The sequence below is a fragment of the Temnothorax americanus genome, unplaced genomic scaffold, assembly GCF_048541705.1.
Source record: "Temnothorax americanus isolate GAGA-0224 unplaced genomic scaffold, ASM4854170v1 Scaffold38, whole genome shotgun sequence".
NCBI lineage: Eukaryota > Metazoa > Arthropoda > Insecta > Hymenoptera > Formicidae > Temnothorax > Temnothorax americanus.
In genome coordinates, this window is record NW_027509526.1 from 414,454 (window position 1) to 434,698 (window position 20,245).

Genomic DNA, 20,245 nt, shown 5'->3' on the forward strand with positions numbered 1-20,245 from the left:
AACAACCTTTCATCATAAAATCTTATCTTAAAAGTTAATGCGCAATGCGAGTACCAAGTAAATTGATTAATTGCTCAGAAAAATTCGGTATAAGTAATTTCCTGATGGTGCATCCATCTCTTAACAATAAATTAGATAAAAGACTATATACATATAAGACAAAGTACAACTAATAATTACTGATACTCGAATCCGCATCCGGTCATTAGATACTATACGTATAATAATGGAAGATAACATTATCCTTTGACATCTCTAGTGCAATGATAAAAGTTATCGTGCGTGCGCGATTACAAGATCGATATCGTAAAATATTATCGCTACGTGAGAATTAGCAGGTATATCGATATTCCGTTCACATGGCCTTTCCACTCAAACAATATTATCAGCTTTTTATTATTTACAGCGCATGAAATGTTATCAACGCTTATGCATTACGTTCCGCAAATTCCGATTCTGCTTTCTTCGCCATTTTTTCTATTTCCTTTTTTAATATTTATAAGAATTCTACGATATATATTTTCCAATAGAAATTATGATAGCTAATATAAAAATGCATGCAAACTACTTATTTGATACTATATATATATAGGGGAGACCGGGGCTAACTCACCGGGGCAAACTTGACACTAGGCTTTTTGCAAATTTAAATCTATCGTAGAAACTTGCCTTTCCTACTGTAAATGCGTCTTTATATGCCAGTATTATCACCGGAATTTGGTAACATTCTGAGTTATAGTGTAATTTTTAACGCGACATAAGCGTTTTTGATAGTAAAAAGTAATTTTTCTGATTTCTCGAAAATAATCAAGAGACACGGTAGTGTCTCGCGCCAAGTACACGCGGAGCAAGACCGACCGTGACTCTTTTACGCGACGCGACGGGTTGCGAGTATACGAGATGTTGAGATCTCGATAACGAGTGAACGGATCAAGTTCTAAGTAGGCTTGATCGATAGCTTGGGGTCCAATTAGGGGAGAGTTTCTCTTATAATATTCCGCTACGTGCCCTACGAGCGGAGATATTGCGACGCAAAGTCCAAATGCGAAAATTTATTTTTAAGATACGTCGTCGTCGTCGTCGTCTACGTCGACCGCTCTTTATAACATACATGTAACAAACAGAGAACGTCACTTTCACTTTTTCGACACTGGCGGCGCAGGTATCGCCAGTTTCGATATCGCGCGCGTATTTCGAAATTAGGTCGATAGACTTAAGGGGCCTTTTCATGCTGACGCTCGACGCTTGATTTGGGCGTCAAAACTGGTCACGTGACCAACTTCATCGATAAGAAGGCGAAATAGCATCAAATATGCAAGCGTCGAAACAAGCAATTGATTGAAACGAGCGTCAAGCGTCAAAGCTGAACACAGTTGAGCTTTTGCCATTTGACGCTGAAATTAAAAAGACTATCACGTGACATATCACGTGATCAAGTTTGACGCCCAAATCGAGCGTCAAGCGTCAGCATGAAAAGGCACCTTTATCGGTCAGGAGGAAGATTTCTATTTAGGTAAATTAGGTATATATATAATAAATATTGAGTCAACGGAAAAGAAGGTTCTCTACGCTTGGCAGAAAGTGCCGCTAGGGAATTTTTAAGTCGATTCTTATGAATCAAGCTTGAATTTGATGTCTATGTATCCCAGGTTGCCGATGACGAGGTCCAGATAGTGCGCTTTATAGTTTTCGGTGTTCAGGTGTAATAATACGTTGTGACGTGACAAAAGTCGCGTCCCTTACCCCAGATGGGAGCTCGGCCGAGGGAGGCGTCAGGGATGGTGCCTCCGCCCGAGGCGGGCGGAGAGCGAGCCTTTAGGTTAGGATTAAGACCTTTTGCGAGCGTTACAGGTCGAGGGAGTGCGGAGCAGATGGCCAGGGTCACGACGAGTGTAACGGCTTATGCCGCGTCGAGGGACTTACGGCTGGACAACCAGGAGCTTCCGAGGGCGTACGATCGGCGGGCGGGTCACGCTGGGGCCCACAGCCGGCAGATCAGATGACCTGTCAAGGCGTCACGGATGGCACGAGAGCACTGCAGCCCGGATACGGGGGACGCCCCGACGAAGGTCCCCGTTAAGGAACGGGGCCACCACCGCTGAGTACCGCTCCCGGTCGACGAGCCATGGCCCGTCCAGCCTGGCCGTCGAGGAACCGGACGATGAGACGCGGCCTGGACAGCCGGTCTCAAATAGGCGGACTTCAAAACTACCGCCGGCGGATGGGCGCAGTGACGAGGGGCGCTCGCGAAGGGCGCGACGATCGCCTAGAGGGATCGCTGGCAGGCCAGGGCGCAGCACCGATCAGGCTAGGGGAAACCGGCGCGCGCGGGCGCGCGCGGGCCCTGCGTGGTCCCGCCGGATCAAGGAAAACGCGACTGTCGAGCGAGCCGCCATCCCGGCAACATCCAGCCCTAAGAGCGAGTGACGAGCCGCCGGAACGAGACGAATTTGTAAGGCCACTGCTCAGCCTTCCTCGAAGTAAGACCGCGAGAATACCTAGGCCCTCCCGGGAGTCGCGTTGTGCCGCGGTAAAGTATGAAATCGGCTGTAATTAAAGAATATCGAGTGCCATACCGCGGGAGGGCCCGTGCGACGAAATGATCGCGAGTGCCCGCCTCGGGGATGAAAACGTACGGCCGCCGACAGTCAGCGTACATGTAATTTCGTTGTGATATCGTTTCGTGTACTTCGTTGCGTATGATTTCGTTGTGAGTAATTTCGTTTGCGTAATTTCGTTGCGGGTGATTTCGTCGCGTGGAATTTCATGAACGCCGTTGGCTTAACCGTGCCGTAGTTTTGAGAAGTGGCTCTCGCGCGTGAGAGAGCCTCGTAGTTATCGTTGCCGGTTAAGTTCAGGCCATTTGTAAGTAGCTATACGTGCGTTTCATCGGGATTAACGGCCCACGGTTGTGTCGAGTTAACGGGTGGGGCCATTCGTGCGTTTCGAGGGGAGAGAAGATCCCCGGCGTTGTCGCGGTAGACCGTAGGGAAATTGCGTAATTGTTAAGGGAGATTGCGTTGGTTATTTGTTAGCACCTCGCGTTTGACCGTCCGGGTGGAATTCGCTGCAACTTATGTCGGGGAATACTTTTGTGCGAATTCAATCGGGATTGCCGTGCAGCTCAGCGACGGAATGAGTATCGCGCTCGTGGGGTGACACGTGGCGTGTACTCGAATTCTGCTTGTTCGCCGTGGAACTCGCTATCGTCCACTTGTTATCTGCCTTAACCGAAATATAATTTAATGTTTTATGTATTTGAGTGTGATGATTGCGCTACGCTCCCTCTCCTATTCCATCCGCGGTTGATCAAAGAAGCCCACGCCTGAGAAATACTGCGATCTCGTGAATCGTGGTGCGAGGAATCGCACCTGGCGCCCAACATAACATCTCTAAAATACTCAGTCGAGCTACCATCGGGGTTTCGGAGAGCAGTATCGCGAATATTGATAGAGATTATAGTGAAGAAAGCGACGGCGCGCTCTTCCACGGCCGGCGAGACCGTGAGGACATCGTCGTCGTCGTCGTAACGTGTATTAATACCTTGAATTCGATGTCCACGTGTCCCAGGTTGCCGATGACGAGGTCCACACAGTGCGCTTCGTAGTTTTCGGTATCTACGTGTATTAATATCTTGAATTCGATGTCCACGTGTCCCAGGTTGCCGATGACGGGATCCAGATAATGCGCTTCATAGTTTTCGGTGTCCAGGTGTAATCGTACGTTGAATGCGATGTCTAGGGTGTCCCAGGTTGCCGATGACAAAATCCACATAGTGCGTTCCGTAGTTTTCGGTGTCTACGTGTATTAATACCTTGAATTCGATGTTCACGTGTCCCAGGTTGCCGATGACGGGATCCAGATAGTGCGCTTCATAGTTTTCGGTGTCCAGGTGTAATCGTACGTTGAATTCGATGTCTAGGTGTCTCAGGTTGCCGATGACGAGGTCCACATAGTGCGCTCCGTAGTTTTCGGTGTCTACGTGTATTAATACCTTGAATTCGATGTCCACGTGTCCCAGGTTGCCGATGACGAGGTCCACATAGTGCGCTTCGTAGTTTTCCGTGTCTAGGTGTAATAATACGTTGAATGCGATGTCTACGTGTCCCAGGTTGCCGATGACGAGGTCCACATAGTGCGCTCCGTAGTTTTCGGTGTCTACGTGTATTAATATCTTGAATTCGATGTCCACGTGTCCCAGGTTGCCGATGACGGGATCCAGATAATGCGCTTCATAGTTTTCGTGAAGACCCTAACCTAAAATCAATATTTGTCGAGTTCTATGAAATGTAAAAATTATATTTCAATATTACATTTTGATATTAAATTTGAATATTATATTAAAACATCACATATAAAATTTAAAATATTAACATTAATTACTTACTTAATTTAAAATGTAACATTTAATGTAGACAAATATTGATTTTAGGTTAGGTTCTTCACGAAATAAATTGTAGGGCTTTAAAAGAGCTACAAAATGAGAGGTTAGTAAATCATGTACGGTCAAAATTCGCCGAGTTATTGCGAAAAAACAAAATTTTTCATTCCCCCTTTCCCCCCTTAAAAACCCAGTCCGATTAACCCGACAACTCAGAAATAAGCTCTTCTACATCCACCCAACAACCTTAAAAAGGTTTTATTGATCCCGCTTCACTTCCGAGCTCAAATGTCTAATTTGACTGGACTACAACTAATTTTCAAGCAACTGCTGTTTAAAAACTATAACAGTTTAATTAAGTGTTTCAATGTTTCTTATTCAAAATTTTGCGTAGTATGCTCTTAAGATATGTTACTTTAATCAAAGAAATAGTCTGGAGTCACTTTGACCCCGTGTGACAACCAAGGGTTAATATGTTAATAGCGTGTCAATAATATATTAATTTTTTTAATTTTTATATTTGTATGAACGTAGTTATTTATTTTTATTTTTGTTAATAACACAGTTTAATTTATTTATATTTTGTTCAAATCTCTTTTGTACAACTTGTTGAAATTTACTTAATTGTCCTTTTCTTTACCACAATATAAAAAACCTTATTAAAATACGTAATCTTGTCATCCCACAATTCCATAATTTCTTACATACGAAACCGACTAGTGATACAATCTCAGCAATAGATTATTTTTAATACAAAAAACGACCCAACGGTTCTGTACTGAAAATTATGATATTATTTTCACAAGGAGTGACAAAGGTAACGTCACAGTAGCTTTAAATAAAAACATCTAATGTACAAAAAATTGAAAATATGTTAAATGATACCAATACGTACACGGTAGTCACCAAAAATACGTCAAAACAAATAGAAAATAAATTGAATAACTTATTAAAAATATGGCACCAGAAAAGGATTACATTTCTAAACAAGATTTGTATAAACTCCGGTCTAGCGATTCTCTTCTACTTAAAGCATATGGTCTCCCGAAGATTCATAAAGAGAATCACCCTTTTAGAATTATAGTCTTATCCGTAAACACAGCTTTATAAGCCTTCGCCAGATATCTGCATGATATAATCTCGGAAAGCATTCCCCATGCGGTTGGTTACGTAGATAATAGTTTCGATCTATACAGAGAACTTTCTAACAAAAAAATCTCTAGTTCGGATGTCTTGGTCTCATTAGATGTAACGTCATTGTTCATCAACATTCCTCTGAATTTTGCAATCAAAGGGGTTAGCAACCGTTGGCAATACATAAATAAAAAAACAAAAATACCAAAAAAAGAATTTTTATTAACTCTTGAGTTTGTTTTAACATCCACATATTTCACTTTCAATAACGTGATATACAGGAAAACCTACGGTGCACCAATGGGATCGCTATTATCCTCGATCGTTGCTGACGTCGTGATGCAAGACCTAGAGAAAACATCACTGAGATTGATCAGATTAGCTTTGACTTTTTATCGTCGTTATGTTGACGACATAATAATGGCAGTACCCTCTGATATAATACAAGACATCGTAGACATTTTTAACAGTTAATTATCACGAGAGACTAAAGTTCACTGTGGAATATGAGATCGATCGCAGTTTGAATTTCTTGGATCTATCTCTGCACGTTATTGATAATACTTTATACATAGATTGGTATCAAAAGAAAATCTCTTCTGGTAGATATCTTTCTTACCACTCGGATTACCCGGATTGTCACAAGATAGGTACAATATTCAGTTTAGTCGACAGAGCTATCCTACTGTCCCACCCCATGTACCACACAAAAAATTTGGAAATAATCGTCAACATTTTACTGAACAATGGGTATCCTCTCGAATTAATCTTCAGGAAAGTCAATCTGAGATTAAAATATCTTCTTAAGGGGGGAATCTACTTTAGCCGGCTGAAAAATGATGATTTTTGGGGAATTTTTTTCAAGGAAACTATAAGTGATATTGGATTAATATTTTTGGAATATGGAAAAACATTTAAAAAAAAAAAAAAAGAATATTTTTTTTAGTTACGTTAATTTTTATTATATTGACGGACAATTTTGTAGCGCAATGTTGGTAGCACAACGGTTAGCTGCGTACAGTGTAGCAACGAGCTGGGTAATCTGAAAGCAAAAAATAAAAATGTTTTTTAAAGCTTAATCAATTACGCAGGGATTGAACTTATTTGCAAATAAAAATATGAAAAATTGCAGAAATTACAGCAATTGTAAGAAAAGTGACATATTTTTTATCAAAAAATCGATCTTCTGTTGTTGATAAAAAGATTATAAATAAATATTAAAATGTAAACGTAGGTTCAATCCCTGGAGAAAATTGTAAGGAATCGAGTCATGCTTGGCGAAAGTTATTTGAGTGATTACTTTTTGAGTTATCTTGTACGCAAAGTTGGAAAAAGTGGTTTTGAGAAAAACGCGTTTAAAGTTTATTTTTTTGCTCTCAGCCAAAAAAACACGTAAAAATGCATGCAAATTTCAGTATAAAGGTTTTTGAGGTCGCTGAATCCAAATCTGATATCAGATTTTTAAAATTCAAAATGGCGGATTTAAAATGGCGGGTCAGAAGAGTCGTACTTAAATATAGAAATGAAGTTCTTGATGTTTTCACGATACTTACAATGAAATAATGTTCAATCCGCTATTCCGGGCCCATACAACATGCCTTCCTCTTTCTCGTATAACTCCTGTTGGGCAGTTTTCTGCATTCTGTTGGCTGTTCGAGCTTCTTTCGTGTTCTCCCAAGTACGAATTTCTGCTCTCCGCAGTCGTTTGTCATTCTGTGAATCTACGAATCCCTTGGTATGTTGTCCGATCACAATGCCCATTGCTTCCATTATTTTTAAAATATGGTAGTACCCTTCATTGAAGATCGCAGTAGCAAAATATGCAGAAATTTCAATTGTTTTTGCGCCGCAGTGAAGATGTTTTAGTGCCAGACGCCACAGACTTGCATTGAAACTTTTGTTTGAATTCTGCGTATATCCGCCTGGCGCCTAAGCATCTTTTCAATAGATCATCCATGGACAAATCTTGATAAATCGACAACAATTGCTCTTGAACATCCTTGTGAAAAGCAGGTGGGTGTTCAAATTCAGCTAGTTTCCCAGTCGCTTCTGCTACTCGCTATTTGCACCAACTTTCACACCCCGTTGGACAGTATTCGTGTTGTGGTTTTTCATCGGTTGAGCATAAGTGATAATAAGTAGCCATGATGGCTTTTTTCATCTCTTCAACCAAATCCGGATGTCTTCTTATTGCTAATCCGTAATATTTTGTCAATTTTTTTATTAGTGTGTCCGTCAGTTTTCCTTTTCCTCCGAGTTTCGCCGCTTTCTTTATATTTCTCAGGCGAGTGCCCATTCTTTTTTCGACGTGCCCAACACATTCATGTTTCTTCAATGTTATATCCTCGCCGTAGGGTTGTAAATCCATAAGGGTTTTAAAAGTTTTAGAGTTGCCATCGCCGATATAATTGCAATATCTTACGCCAAACTGTTCTTCAGATCTGGAAAACATCTCTTTCATTGAATCCACTTCCATTTTTCCGGAAGATCCAGAATGGTTGATGGAGCACGTTTCTTTGTGATCTTCAAACCACTCGGAATATTCTACAGTGCCCTTTTGTTTTTTCAAAAAATACAGGATTGGCAATGGCTGTTTTTTACGACGAGATCAATTATCTTTCCAGTGTTTTGTCCTATGAGCGTTGTTACACCAAATAAAGATGAAAAACCACGCTTTTTCCATGTTCCATCACCGGAAACGATCAAATTTTGCGATGGCTTTCCTTTTTGCATGTTTACTTCTATTTCTTCTTTGACGGATTTATGGCACAATGTATGGAAGACACCTTTGGATGCAGTATAAATGTTTTCTACAGAGGCATAATATACTTTATAATGGAAATTTTGGCACATATCCATGAGACCACAGAACAAATTTATGCCTTCTTTGCAGACTCCCAACAATCTCATGACAAATATTATTCTTCTATTAATTTCGAAGGCACTGTTAATAAAAGGGCCTGAATCGATCTTCCGAACATCACATGAGCAAGTAACAGCTATTTTGAATCCTAATCCGCGACTTCCCGTTTCACCAAAAGTTACATTTTTCTTGCAATTTTTACAAATTAGCATTTGAGTCAAAGCACTAAAAACAGTGAAAAATTCAATAATGCCATAGCCGTGAGTTAGACTTATAATAATAATCATCATCCGCAGTCTTCAATTTTTTAGCCGCATTACTCGTTGATGCAGTTTCCGTTTCAGCAGTAAACTGATTTCCTTGAAACAATCTTTTTCGTGGTCTTGAGTGACGAAAACCGTTCTTTTAACTTTTGCGAGGCATGATTTTACTTTTATGTCCGTACAAGCCGACATTTCGAAGCACAAACACATAAATATAAACACTATAGGGTCAAATAAAATAGTTGTAGGTCTAGCGGGTATATAGGATTATTTTGTTCCCGCAATAATAGAACCGAGAACGCTGCGAAGCCAGTATAGCGTACGTCCCTCCGCGCGCCTCACTAAAAAGAGCTGTAGTTTTGTCAATTTTACGAGTTTGACGATAATACTTTGGGAATATATTCTTGAAACCTTATACTATTTATTTATGCAAAAAAAATCGATTTTTTTGACCTATTAAAGTAGATTCCCCCCTTAACAGTAAGCTTAAACACATAAATGAAATTGAATCATTAAGTCAACATAGCGACGACACGGTGCAGAGTAAAAAATTCATAGTCACCTCGTTTATAAAAAAACATCTAACAAAGCTGCCCATTTACTTAACAACGAAAAGCATATAATAGGATACAGAGTTTTAAATAATCTTGGCAGGTTTGTCAAGGCACAAAAAGACTAAAATCCCGGAATTTTGAACAATAATGTAATATACAAAATATCGTGTAAAGATTGCAGTGCTTTATACGTAGGACAGACAAAACGACAACTTAACTAGATTAAATAAACACAAAAACAACATCAAAACAAATTCATCAAAGTATTCTGTGATTTCCGAACACATTACAAAATTCAATCACAGGAGAGGGAGAGGATGCTTGGTCAGGGGGAAGGCTGGAGATTGGAGAAGCGGAGAAGCGAGGATCTGGAGAAGAGGAAAGGTAGGGAGAAAGGAGAAGGGCCGAGGGAGGAGATGGAGAGAAAGAGGAAGGAAGAGGAAGAGAAGGCGAGGAGACTAAAGGAGAGAGTAAAGAGGCTGGAGGAAGAGAGAGAGCAAAAGGAGAGAAGAAAGAAGAATGTAGTATGGAGAGGGTTGGATGGAAGAGACGCGGAAGAAAGGAGGGGCATGATGGTACGGATAGCAGAGAAGGTACTGGGGAAAGAGCCAAAGATTAGAAGGGTCTGGGAAAGGAAAGGGGAAGGAGGGAGAGAGGTTTTGATAGTGGAGATGGAGAATGAGAGGGAGAGGGCAGAGTTGCTGGGAAGAGTTGGAGAGGTTAGGCAGAGGTGGGGGATTGGGGTGGACGAGGACCTGTCGATGGAAGAAAGGAGAACAAGGTGGAGGATGTTGGAGAAGGCGAAGGAAGAGAGGGACAAGGGAAGAAGAGCGAGGGTGGAAAACAGGAGACGGTGGGTGGATGGAAGGGAGATAGAATGGAAGGAGGAGGAGGAGGGAAAATGGGAGGAGGTATAAAGGGGAGGGGTAACGTTGAGGGCTAGGAACGGGAGGAGGAGGAGAAGGGGAGGGTGCTAGAGGATAGAAGGAAAGCAAGAAAGAGGCGAAGGGTAAAGATAGCGGAGGACAGATAGGTGGAGGCGAGGATAAGAGAGAGAGAGAGAGGGAGGGGAAATTAGAATAGGAGAGAGAGTGGAGGAGAGGAGGAGAGCAGGAGTGAGAGGAGGTAGGAGGTGGAGGAGAGCACGAGAGAGACGGAGGAGAAACTCCACAGGAGCGGGGAAGAGGACCAACAGACCACAGGGCAGGAGACAGACAGGAAGGAAGAGATGAGACAGGAAGAGGTGGAGGGAGACGAACGAAGTCGGGAAGGAAGAGGAGAGGGATAAGGGAAGGGAAAAAGAGTTATTGTGAGGTCGCAAAAGGCCAGGAAATGAATAAAGGGGAACGTTTGTAAGAGGTTTGGGTACGTTCCTCGTTTAAAAACGCTTTGTAAACCCTGAGGGGAAATACAATAAACACATACATACATACATACAAAATTCAATCACACTTTCGATTGGACAATACAGTGATACTCGATTTTGAACCAAATTTTTATAGGAAACTTATATCAGAGATGTTACACATCAAGGAACAAAAAAATGGGATCAATTTTAATACAGACACAGAATTTCTTGCTGACTTATATTTTAGCATACTTGACGGTAATTGTTTAGATGGGGGGATCACCTTGGATGACCTTGATAATTTAGTATGTTGTCAAGGTCACCCTCCTGAGTGACCTTCATAAGGTTTCAGCCCGCGCTCGTTATTCGTTAAAAAGTTATTAACAAAAAGTTTGGAAAATATAGCAGTTATTTTGAGTATTGGAAGGCATAAATGACTAATATAACGTTTTTTTTTAAGCAGAGAATACTTTATTTCGCGAGAAAGTCGCTGTTTTACCAAAACACAACATTTAAAGCAGTAAATTGTTGATAAATTGAAGTCTTTTTGTTAAAGCAGAGAATACTTTATTATAGGTTAGTGACGCGCTTTAAAAGTATTTAAGTGTTTAAAGCGCGTCAACTAACCCAGGTAGCAAGCACTCATCATTTTGACGTCAATTCCCAGGAAAAAATGGAAGAAATCTGACCATGTCTAATTTGATAAAATGAGATACAACGAGATCTGAAATTCAAGTAAAATCAGATCTAATTGGATACAATTTTATCTCGCCAGATCTGCATGGCCATATTTAATCACATGCAGCCAGATATGCTGAACTTTAATCCGATCTCACCAGATCTGAACATTGCTGCCGTTCGATATTGAATCGCAAATCCAATCGGATCTCTTCCGATCTAATCGGACATTATCTGATTGCTTCAGATCTCCTGAAGTACGAGCAGACATTATGCCTCAGATCTTGTCGGATCTGAGCAGACCTAGTCAGACATATCTTGATCTCACCAGATAAGTCCAATCTTAGCTTACAAAGTTGTGTTGCTAATCCAATCAAATCTCTTCCGATCTTGCCGGATCTGAGCAGATCTCACCAGTATAAAACTTATAAAAATTTCGTTCTTAAATCGTCCATTATTAATTTTTACACTCAATGTTGGACATTATTATATCAAATATAATATATTAACTAATAATATTAATATTAAAAGGGAAACTTATTTTAAATGATTTTTGGTCAAAAAATCAATTAATTTTTATATTAAAAACAGTTTTCTCAATTTTTTGAAAAACATTAACATTATATATAATAAATATAATCTCTGCCAATATTTAATAATATAATTGTTAATTTTGACACCATATTTAGAATTTATTATAAATATTCTATTAAAAAAGTACCGTGCAAAATTAATTAATAATAGATAAATTTAAAAGATTAATGTGTATATGTATATATAAAACATAAATCTTTTAAATTATTTTGCAAACATACCTTATAATTTAAACTGATAAAATAATATAATTACATATAAACTTATATAGTCATATAAGATTATATATAATCAGATCATAATGTTGCATCTCAAAGTATCCGATAGATGGCATCCGACGAAATTTGATTCTTGTATTTAAAATTTGATGAACAGTGGTATAAGAACGGTATCAGACACGGCAGTGTCGTGCTAAGTTGCGCCAAGTTATGTAAATCGTGGAACGGCACAACTTTGGTATCGTAGAGTCCACTTTTATAATAAAGTGGCACATTTAAAAAATAACATTTGAAAACAACAATTTTCTGCAGTGGATGGACACTGGATTGGATCAGATGTACTCATGTCTGATTGGATCTGAGCAGATATAATAGATTATATTATTCTCGTTACATATCTGACTCTATCCTCTAGGATCGGATCAGATCTACTCATGTCTGATTGGATCTGATCAGATAGGGCCAATATTTTGATCAAACCATCTGAGTGGATCGGATCTGATGAGATCTGTTCAGATCTCTTCCATTTTTTCCCGAGTTAACGTCAAAAGACGTTAAAATGACAGACTTTTGACGTCAATTGACGTCAAAATGACGAGTGCTTGCTACCTGGGAACCTATGTGGTTTAGTGACGCGCTTTAAAAATATTTAAGTGTTTAAAGCGCGTCAACTAACCTATGTAGGTTAGTGACGCGCTTTAAAAGTATTTAACTGTTTAAAGCGCGTCAACTAACCTATGTAAGTTAGTGACGCGCTTTAAAAGTATTTAACTGTTTAAAGCGCGTCACTAACCTACATAGGTTAGTTGACGCTCTTTAAAAGTACATACTCTCTATTCTCTATTTTAAATAACTTTCCTTTTAATATATCAACAATTCACTACTTTAAATAATTTTTCTTTGTTCATACATATACTATTTCCACATAAATATCAATTATTTATGTCTATTGGTACTCAAAATAACTGCTATATTTTCCAAACTTTTTTTGTTAATAACTTTTTAACGAATAACGAGCGCGGGCTGAAACCTTCTGAAGGTCACTCAGGAGGGTGCCTTGACAACATACTAAAATATCCAAGGTGATCCCCCCCCCCATCTAAACAATTACCCTGTTTGCCCCGACAATTTGCGCAGTCATTTGACATCCGCAACACGAGAAAAAGCATTGCATCGCAAATACATGTAAGTTTTAACGGATTTCATACTTACGACAATTTTTTTGTTAATAACTTTTTAACGAATAACGAGCGCGGGCTGAAACCTTCTGAAGGTCACTCAGGAGGGTGCCTTGACAACATACTAAAATATCCAAGGTGATCCCCCCCCCCCATCTAAACAATTACCCTGTTTGCCCCGACAATTTGCGCAGTCATTTGACATCCGCAACACGAGAAAAAGCATTGCATCGCAAATACATGTAAGTTTTAACGGATCAAGAGACACGGTAGTGTCTCGCGCCAAGTACACGCGGAGCGAGACCGACCGTGACTCTTTTACGCGACGCGACGGGTTGCGAGTACCCGAGATGTTGAGATCTCGATAACGAGTGAACGGATCAAGTTCTAAGTAGGCTTGATCGATAGCTTGGGGTCCAATTAGGGGGGGGTTTCTCTCATAATATTCCGCTACGTGCCCTACGAGCGGAGATATTGCGACGCAAAGTCCAAATGTGAAAATTTTTTATTAAGATACTTCTTCTACTTCTAACGCCGACGTCTGATATGATGACGTCATAATCAGAAACGTCACTTTCACTTTTTCGACGCTGGCGGCGCAGGTATCGCCAGTTTCGATATCGCGCGCGTATTTCGAAATTAGGTCGATAGACTTATCGGTCAGAAGGAAGATTTCTATTTAGGTAAATTAGGTATATATATAAATAATATATATTGAGTTAACGGAAAAGAAGATTCTCTACGCTTGGCAGAAAATGCCGCTAGGGAATTTTCAAGTCGATTCTTATGAATTAAGCTTGAATTCGATGTCTAGGTATCCCAGGTTGCCGATGACGAGGTCCAGATAGTGCGCTTCATAGTTTTCGGTGTCCAGGTGTAATAACACGTTGAACTCGATGTCTACGTGTCCCAGGTTGCCGATGACGAGGTCCTCATAGTGCGCTCCGTAGTTTTCGGTGTCTACGTGTATTAATACCTTGAATTCGATGTCCACGTGTCCCAGGTTGCTGATGACAGGATCCAGATAGTGCGCTTCAGAGTTTTCGGTGTCCATGTGTAATCGTACGTTGAATTCGATATCTAGGTGTCCCAGGTTGCCGATGACGAGGTCCACATAGTGCGCTTCCGTAGTTTTCGGTGTCTACGAATATTAATATCTTGAATTCGATGTCCACGTGTCCCAGGTTGCCGATGACGATGTCCTCATAGTGCGCTCCGTAGTTTTCGGTGTCCAGGTGTAATCGTACGTTGAATTCGATGTCTAGGTGTTCCAGGTTGCCGATGACAAGGTCCACATAGTGCGCTCCGTAGTTTTCGGTGTCTACGTGTATTAATACCTTGAATTTGATGTCCACGTGTCCCAGGTTGCCGATGACGGGACCCAGATAGTGCGCTTCATAGTTTTTGGTGTCCAGGTATAATCGTACGTTGAATTCGATGTTTAGGTGTCCCAGGTTGCCGATGACGAGGTCCACATAGTGCGCTTCGTAGTTTTCGGTGTCCAGGTGTAATAATACGTTGAATGCGATGTCTAAGTGTTCCAGGTTGCCGATGACGAAGTCCACATAGTGCGCTTCATAGTTTTTGGTGTCCAGGTGTAAGAATACGTTGAATTCAATGTCTACGTGTCTCAGGTTGCCGATGACGAGGTCCACATAGTGCGCTTCGTAGTTTTCGGTGTCCAGGTGTAATAATACGTTGAATGCGATGTCTAAGTGTTCCAGGTTGCCGATGACGATGTCTAGATAGTGAGCTCCGTAGTTTTCGGTGTCTACGTGTATTAATACCTTGAATTCGATGTTTAGGTGTCCCAGGTTGCTGATGACGAGGTCCAGATAGCGCGCTCGGTAGTTTTCGGTGTCCAGGTGTAATCGTACGTTGAATTCGATGTCTAGGTGTCCCAGGTTGCCGATGATGAGGTCCACATAGTGCGCTTCGTAGTTTTCGGTGTCCAGGTGTAATAATACGTTGAATGCGATGTCTACGTGTCTCAAGTTGCCGATGACGAAGTCCACATAGTGCGCTTCATAGTTTTCGGTGTCCAGGTGTAAGAATACGTTCAATTCAATGTCTACGTGTCTCAGGTTGCCGATGACGAGGTCCACATAGTGCGCTTCGTAGTTTTCGGTGTCCAGGTGTAATAATACGTTGAATGCGATGTCTAAGTGTTCCAGGTTGCCGATGACGATGTCTAGATAGTGAGCTCCGTAGTTTTCGGTGTCTACGTGTATTAATACCTTGAATTCGATGTTTAGGTGTCCCAGGTTGCTGATGACGAGGTCCAGATAGCGCGCTCGGTAGTTTTTGGTGTCTAGGTATTAATACCTCAAATTCGATGTCTACGTGTTCCAGGTTGCCGATGACGAGGTCCACATAATGCGCTTCATAGTTTTTGGTGTCTAGGGGTATTAATAACTTTAAATCTGAATGGGTGCGTTCAGCCGATACTCCGCTAGCCTAGCAATTGTGAGCAGTCGCTCGTTTTCGCTCGTTTCCTCTCTTTTTAATCCATTAGGTCAAAAGAGAGGAAACGAGCGAAAACGAGCGTCTGCTCACGATTGCTAGGCTAGAGGAGTATCGGCTGAACGCACCCAATGTAGGACACGTAGATATCGAATTCGAGGTATTAATACATGTAGGCACTAAAAACTACGAAGCGCACTATGTGGACCTCGTCATCGGCAACTTGGAACACGTGGCCATTGAATTCAAGGTATTAATACACCTGTACACCGAAAACTATAGAGCGCACTATGTGGACCTCGTCATTAGCAACCTGGGACACCTAGACATTGAATTCAAACTTGATTCATAAGAATCGACTTAAAATTTCCCTAGCGGCAGAATTAGAATTGTCATGACATAATAAAAATTGCTAAATTAAAATTATGTTTAGACATAATAAAAATTGGACAAAAATTATGTCTAGACATAATAAAAATTGGATGAATTAAAATTATGTCTGACGTAAAAATAATTATCAAAAATATCGATACCTGAAGATATCGGTACATACATATACAGTTGCGAACAACATTCAGTAAGACACGCAAATAAAAATAAATAAAGAATTTTACAGTTAACGACTTATTAACATTAATCATGCTTTATTGCGATTATGTTTTATGTTGAAATTGAAAAATTTATACAAGGTGTACAACTAAAAGGGTTACAGATTATTATTTTAAAAAAACTAAGCAAAATATTAAATTGTTGTTTTTTTTTAGAAATAATAGTCCGTAACACTTTTAGCTTCATACCTTGTATTATATACTGTTTATAAAATTATAAGATATATTGTTTATAAGATTAAGATGCGTAACACTACAAAATGGCGTGATATCCGTACAAAATTACCTTTTTAAAAAAAAGGTAAAAAAGAGCGCCAAGTACACGCATAGTAGTGTATATGTATTATGTTGTTACCCTGTTATGTTGTTACCTCGAAAAAAACAAAGTGGTAGTATTATACCTCAAAATAGCTTTATCCTGTACATACTGTTTATACAATGCGTAATATACTACAAAAAGGCGTAATATCCGCACAAAATTACCTTTTTTAAAAAAAGGTAAAAAAAGGCGCCAAGTACACGTATAGTAGTGTATATGTTGTTACCTAAAAAAAAAGAAAGTGGTAGTATTATACCTCAAAAAAACCTAAGTAACAAGTGGTAGATCTTTATATCTCAAAAAATCTCGAAAAAATCTAAGCAGTAGTATCTTTATTTCCAAAAAATTATAACTCAAGTGATACACGTCACAAAATTATGTTTTCTTATCAAAAAGAAAAGTCGCGCTTCAAGTGATCTATTACAATTACAAAAAAGAAATGATATCTGTTTAAATTAGAGCGCCAATTACAGAGAGAACATGTATATTGCGTCAAAAAATAATTGTTGCGCTACTTTGAAAAATCTTTACATTGTGTCAATTAGAAAAGAATGTATGATAACAATTTTATAAGATTAAAAAATTTTATTTAAATTTAACAAGGGAATACAAGATATTTAAATACAAAGTTTACATGTGTATTTTTTAATGGTCACATAGAATTACAGAGGTAACAGTACAAAATACAAATATTTTATTAAAATATTTAATCCAACGAGGGAATACAATTTGTATTTAAATATAAATTTTATATATGTATTTTTCAATAGAATAAAATATTTAATCACAAAGAATTACAAAGGTAACAGTACAAAATAAAAATATTTTATTAAAATACATAAATTTTTCTTGTAAAAAAACTTGGCGCTGTTAGACCTCGAAATTTTAAATAAATAAATACATTTATTCTATACTTAATTAAAAGCCGCATTATCCGCCGTCCGCGTCGTCACGCACACCCATATCATTCACTCCCACATCCACGCTGATAATCATTTAATATTACTCCCATCGCATTTTTCTCTGAATTATTTTTATTTACTGTTGTCCTTATTTATTTAAAATTTCGAGGTCTAACAGCGCCAAGTTTTTTTACAAGAAAAATTTATGTATTTTAATAAAATATTTTTATTTTGTACTGTTACCTTTGTAATTCTTTGTGATTAAATATTTTATTCTATTGAAAAATACATATATAAAATTTATATTTAAATACAAATTGTATTCCCTCGTTGGATTAAATATTTTAATAAAATATTTGTATTTTGTACTGTTACCTCTGTAATTCTATGTGACCATTAAAAAATACACATGTAAACTTTGTATTTAAATATCTTGTATTCTCTTGTTAAATTTAAATAAAATTTTTTAATCTTATAAAATTGTTATCATACATTCTTTTCTAATTGACACAATGTAAAGATTTTTCAAAGTAGCGCAACAATTATTTTTTGACGCAATATACATGTTCTCTCTGTAATTGGCGCTCTAATTTAAACAGATATCATTTCTTTTTTGTAATTGTAATAGATCACTTGAAGCGCGACTTTTCTTTTTGATAAGAAAACATAATTTTGTGACGTGTATCACTTGAGTTATAATTTTTTGGAAATAAAGATACTACTGCTTAGATTTTTTCGAGATTTTTTGAGATATAAAGATCTACCACTTGTTACTTAGGTTTTTTTGAGGTATAATACTACCACTTTCTTTTTTTTTAGGTAACAACATATACACTACTATACGTGTACTTGGCGCCTTTTTTTACCTTTTTTTAAAAATTTCATACTTACGACAATTAATTTAGTTACATACAATCTCCTTTCAGAAAATCCTTTTTATATTTTGACCATACAACCTGACAAAAACAACAATTCTTATGGACTGGAGGAATTAATTATGTAATTTTGCTGACTACATTTTATCTCCGGTTTTGACTTCGTAGATGCAACAAAAAAAACTCAGTATGTATTCGTCAGGCTCTTGAACGGTGATGTGGCTCTATAAATTTAAGAATTTTATATTTCTGTAATTACGAATACCTGTACACAATTTATGTTAACCTAAATATGATATTTTATACTACGGCTGAAGAAGATTCGGTGAAGTCGAAACGTTCCGTTTGTAGAAATGTTAATTAATTATATGTTTTAACATCTATTAATGCTCGATCATTGGCCTTTTTCTTTTTAATTTCTGTGTTATTAATAATAAGCATAGTTTTATTAGCTTTAAAATAGTTATATTTCACAACTTATACATATATAATTAATAAAAAGTTTTGAAGCAAAACGCAACTTGTGTGCAATAGCTTTATGAGTTAATGCACATATACATACACATTATAATTGTAACATACTTTAACAAGGCATATCTATTAAAACTTAACTTTTCAAAAAAAAACATGCGCCTGACTATCTACAAAAAGTATATCAGAAAATGGCATCAAATAGAAATAAATCTTTAAAAAAAGCTCTGTAAAAAAAAAAGGCTGTGTATTTAAAAAAAATTTAATCAAAATTAAGAAAAATTTAATTTAGTAACAAAGCCATGCGATCCAAGCCTAGGTCTTTTGGCAGCCTCATATTGGTTTCTGTATGCATATATACTACATATATATTATACATATAAATTTTCCAAAACACTACGCGCCGATTAAATTTTCGGACTTAAAACACAGTAATTGTTAGAATTAAAAACCCCTTCCCTCCCCGGAATTAAATTGACTTGATTTAATTATCTAAAAACTGTAAAAAAATTTATTGCGAAAAATATTACTTCAGTCAGGGTTCGAACCTGATGGAACTTCTCTCATTCCGTGTCGTACCAATTCGACCACCGAGGCATGTAGTAATATTCATCGCAATAACCGGTTAATAATAGTTTGAAACGTCTTTCTCGGGCGACGTGAATAAAATAAGAGAAATAGGATCGTAACGATAAACAATCAATTTAGTATCAAAGCCATGCGATCCAAGCCTAGGTCTTTTGGCAGCCTCATATTGGTTTTTGTATGCATATATACTATATATATACATATAAATTTTCCAAAACACTGCGTGCCAATTAAAAAAAATTTAATGCAAAAAAAACTTATAGAGTGGTTTTGCGCCACTAATATATTAGAGTAATTGCGATAGTCACTCCAAAAGAGAGTGTTATCACTCTAATTTAAGAAAATGCGGGCACTTATAAGGTAGGAGTGAATTTTTACTCAAATTTTTAGAGTGGCTACTCTAGCCAGTGTGACACGATCTCACTCTAAAGCTATATTGAATTACGATTCATTAAAAATCGACTGATATATTACTCTAACAGAGTAAAATTTTTCACTCAAAATTGTAGAGTGACATAATTCACTCCTAATAAGCACTGATCTACTGCACTCGAAAAGAGTGCCCTTTCACTCAAATGGAGTGCGATTTCACTCCAACTTATATATAGAACGCAATTTTACTCTTTCTTTATAGAGTAGGCAAATAGCTTGAAGTGCACAGGCTCAATTGTCACTTTTCGTTACACTTGCATTTCACTCGTTTTGAATTATATTTCGCCCTTCGACTTTTACAGAGTGTATGGGATAGACATAATATGATTTAATTTAATATTATATATTATTATTATTTATATTATATATTAATATT

General features: G+C 38.1%; 1 protein-coding gene and 1 pseudogene across 1 annotated transcript in view; one reads left to right on the top strand and one right to left on the bottom strand.

The window, feature by feature from the left end:
- The window catches only part of LOC143902167 (E3 ubiquitin-protein ligase rnf146-like), a 250,938-nt gene that overhangs the window by 92,793 nt on the left and 137,900 nt on the right, over positions 1-20,245 (top strand). The gene's annotated exons all lie outside the window — the stretch shown is intronic.
- LOC143902135 (uncharacterized) lies at positions 6,790-8,209 on the bottom strand (annotated as a pseudogene).